Raw genomic sequence first — 4,584 nt, 5'->3', positions numbered from 1 at the left:
GAACTTAATTAGTTCAATTATTTTCACAGTAAATTCCAGCTAATATTGCCAGACTTTGTTTACATAAAGAGTTGAGTATCCCAATTACTTTGTAATCATCCAGAATACTGCATCCATTAGAGTATTTTATTTTGTGTCGAATAAAAGCTGTGATGATGTTGCTGTATCTGGTTTTGGAACAATTACCGTGTTTTAAACATGATTTTAATTGTAACTATTATATTTCCATATTTCTTGTACAACTTGCACATTGTGTTGTGTTGATGAATAATCAGTTAGAAATCTGTTGACGTAGAGCAACAAAGATGTTTGGAACTAAAGAGACAATTACACGGGCGTGGAACCGACAGTGTACGTAAAAAAAAAAAAAAAGACAGGACTTGTTTGGAAGGTGATGTACTCGTTCTTCAGGGCGTGTTCCCGACACAGAGTATATATCAAGTCAGTGCTGTGTTCATCAAGTAAAGGTGATCGAAGATTCATCAGCATGAAGTTGATTCTTTCTCTGACTCTCCTCTGGGCGCTCTCCACTGCAGGTAACCTCATTTATTCACTTCGTTGTCTTTATCCTTATCTTACATTTCATTATCGTTAGCTTGCCTCTGGCCTTATTATCGTAGTTTGTCAAAGTAGCTGAAAGAAGATTTTCAGATTCATCTATGCAGAAAAAAAGCCCTAAAAAGTAGATTAAAAACAATCTGAACAAGTCATTTTTTTTCATCTGATGTATCTCCATGAATTAAAATGGTGTTTGGAGTTCCTCAGGGATCATCTTTTGGTCTTCTTTACTTCATATTTGACAGTTATCTACTAAAGAAAAGTCTAAAAACCAACTGGAAAAATGACCTTCAAGTTTTTAGTGTGGCTTTATTGTAATTTTTCTATTTTGATCTGCTTAAAAAACGCTTGGAGTTCCTCAGACACTATTTTAGAATTTGACACTTTTGCTTTTTATTTCATTGTTGGTGATTGTCATCAAACACAATGTTTGGAGTTTCTCGGGGGACTTCATATTTGACCGTTTTCCAAGAAAACAATAAAAAACAGTTGGAAAAAGTGACTTTTAAAATTTTAATGTAGCTTTATTGTCATTTTTATGTTTTTGTGAACTGAAATGCTGTTTGGAGTTCCTCAGGGATCGACTCTGGGTTCTCTTGACATATTTGTCTTTATTCTGCTAAAGATTTTAAAACCAGATGGAAAAAAAGTGACGTTCATGTTTTTAGTGTGGCTTCATCGTCATTTATTGTTCTTAATAAGCTTGCAGTTCTTCAGGGAACAACTCTTGGACCACTTTACTTCATCTGTTAATATAAATCAATGTGAAACTTGACCCTTCTGCCTGTTTTGATGTTGTTATTGTTTAATTGAAAACCATATCTGGAGTTCCTCCAGTGAATGTATGTGGTTCTCTTTATTTCATATTTTTACTGTTTTCTTCTGAAAACAGTTTAAAAACCAGATGGAAAAAAAACTTAGAAAAAATATGATAAATTCATATCAAATATTTCAGTCTTTATCAGTGAAAATAAGGTTTGAAGTTCATCAGGAATCGATTCTGGATCCTCTTTTCTTCAGATTTTATTGTTTTCTAACAAAACAATTACAAAAAAAAGTGTCTTTCAAATTTTTAGTATGACTGTACTGTCATCTTTTGTTTTTATCTGCCAAAATTACATTTGGAGTTCCTGGGTCTTTTTTTAATTTAGTTAAATTTTTTTAATCACTATCAATTTTGAAGTTTATTACATAAGATGTGATGAAGTGATGAATCTTTTCCTGATTTTCTCTTCAGCCCAAGAACTTCAGTGTCTGACTTGCTCTAATGCCGACTGTTCATCAACAACCTCGGTGACGTGCTCCTCAGAGACCATGTGCATCACAGCCACCATTCAAGGTAGACTTTTCTTCATCTCTAGAATTCCTCAATGAAATATATGTGCTACAATGTTCTGGCAGATTCTCACCGACTACAACTTCCCCATTCTCCACTCTGTAGAGACGACAATTACACCTCAATCAACAACAGATAGAATCTTCAGAGGCTGTGCAACATCCTCCGTTTGTCCAAACACAGGAGATCAGATATTTTCAGTGGATTCAGGCTCTTCAAGTGTTCTGGCAGCTGCCACATGTTGTGACTCTGATGACTGTAACGGAGAAGATCCTCCTGGTGAGAACTAATAAAGTTTAATCTGTTTGATCACATGACCTCGGGGCACCACCGTTTAAAGGGTTGTTCAATTGTCCTCTCATTTTCTAATAAAACCCATTATTCTTTCATGTTACAGCACTGCCTTCTCAGACAGACAATGGTGGACAGTGTTTCGCTTGTTTGTTTGGTGACACTTGTTCAAATGTAGCGCTATGTCAAGGAACTGAGGATCGATGCTTTCAAGGATCTGGTGAGTTATTAAATTTATGGCTTCAAGATTAACCTGAGAGATTGAATGAATAACTTGGTTGATCAATGTATGTACTATTCATCAATTAGACAATTATTTTTGACCAATTAGCATCTTAATTTCTGGACAAACTGACCTACATGAAGGGATCATCATTGTGCAACTTTTGGAATCAGTTCTCTATGATATTTGCATTTACGGGAACATTTCTTCTGTTTCCACAGCAACGAGCGGTTCCGATAATCCTCCAGTGTTTGGTTGTATATCTGACAGTGTGTGTGACGCTGCTCCAGACCTGGGCATGTTTCCACTGCTGCAAAGTTTTGGTACATTCACCAGTGGACCAATCTGTTGTCAAGGAGATCAGTGTAATGATGGAACGATACCAAGCACAACCACCACTGCCCCAACCACAACTGCTCCAACTACAACCACGACATCTCCAACTACAACCACTACCACCCCAACCACAACCCCTACCGTCTCAACTACAACCATCACTATCCAAACTACAACCACTACTTCCTCAACAACAACCACTCTTGGCGGAATCACAACCGGCAATGCCCCAATCACAACTACTACTGCCCCAATCACAACCACTACTGCCCCACCTCCATCTCTTCAGTGTCTGAGTTGCTCTAATGCCGACTGTTCATCAACAACCTTGGTGACGTGTTCCTCAGAGACCATGTGCATCACAGCCACCATTCAAGGTAGACTTTTCTTCATCTCTAGAATTCCTCAATGAAATATATGTGCTACAATGTTCTGGCAGATTCTCACCGACTACAACTTCCCCATTCTCCACTCTGTAGAGATGACAATTACACCTCAATCAACAACAGAGAGAATCTTCAGAGGCTGTGCAACATCCTCCGTCTGTCCAAACACAGGAGATCAGATATTTTCACTGGATTCAGGCACTTCAAGTGTTCTGGCAGCTGCAACATGTTGTGACTCTAATGACTGTAACGGAGAAGATCCTCCTGGTGAGAACTAATAAAGTTTAATCTGTTTGATCACATGACCTCGGGGCACCACTGTTTAAACAGTTGTTCAATTGTCCTCTCATTTTCTAATAAAACCCATTATTCTTTCATGTTACAGCACTGCCTTCTCAGACAGACAATGGTGGACAGTGTTTCGCTTGTTTGTTTGGTGACACTTGTTCAAATGTAGCGCTATGTCAAGGAACTGAGGATCGATGCTTTCAAGGATCTGGTGAGTTATTAAATTTATGGCTTCAAGATTAACCTGAGAGATTGAATGAATAACTTGGTTGATCAATGTATGTACTATTCATCAATTAGACAATTATTTTTGACCAATTAGCATCTTAATTTCTGGACAAACTGACCTACATGAAGGGATCATCATTGTGCAACTTTTGGAATCAGTTCTCTATGATATTTGCATTTACGGGAACATTTCTTCTGTTTCCACAGCAACGAGCGGTTCCGATAATCCTCCAGTGTTTGGTTGTATATCTGACAGTGTGTGTGACGCTGCTCCAGACCTGGGCATGTTTCCACTGCTGCAAAGTTTTGGTACATTCACCAGTGGACCAATCTGTTGTCAAGGAGATCAGTGTAATGATGGAACGATACCAAGCACAACCACCACTGCCCCAACCACAACTGCTCCAACTACAACCACGACATCTCCAACTACAACCACTACCACCCCAACCACAACCCCTACCGTCTCAACTACAACCATCACTATCCCAACTACAACCACTACTTCCTCAACAACAACCACTCTTGGCGGAATCACAACCGGCAATGCCCCAATCACAACTACTACTGCCCCAATCACAACCACTACTGCCCCACCTCCATCTCTTCAGTGTCTGAGTTGCTCTAATGCCGACTGTTCATCAACAACCTTGGTGACGTGTTCCTCAGAGACCATGTGCATCACAGCCACCATTCAAGGTAGACTTTTCTTCATCTCTAGAATTCCTCAATGAAATATATGTGCTACAATGTTCTGGCAGATTCTCACCGACTACAACTTCCCCATTCTCCACTCTGTAGAGATGACAATTACACCTCAATCAACAACAGAGAGAATCTTCAGAGGCTGTGCAACATCCTCCGTCTGTCCAAACACAGGAGATCAGATATTTTCACTGGATTCAGGCACTTCAAGTGTTCTGGCAGCTGCAACATGT

General features: G+C 39.2%; 1 long non-coding RNA gene across 1 annotated transcript; it reads left to right on the top strand.

Moving 5' to 3' along the window:
- The first annotated feature begins 472 nt into the window (after positions 1-472).
- LOC308147027 lies at positions 473-3,435 on the top strand. The gene is made up of 5 exons (XR_013937132.1): positions 473-536; positions 1,796-1,897; positions 2,000-2,173; positions 2,292-3,121; positions 3,224-3,435. It is a non-coding gene; the product is annotated as an uncharacterized lncRNA (long non-coding RNA).
- Positions 3,436-4,584: the final 1,149 nt, after the last annotated feature.

This window comes from Blennius ocellaris, assembly GCF_963422515.1.
Source record: "Blennius ocellaris genome assembly, chromosome: 23".
In the NCBI taxonomy this organism is placed as follows: domain Eukaryota; kingdom Metazoa; phylum Chordata; class Actinopteri; order Blenniiformes; family Blenniidae; genus Blennius; species Blennius ocellaris.
The sequence above is the reverse complement of the archived record's forward strand: the minus strand, read 5'-3'. Positions and strand labels throughout refer to the sequence as shown.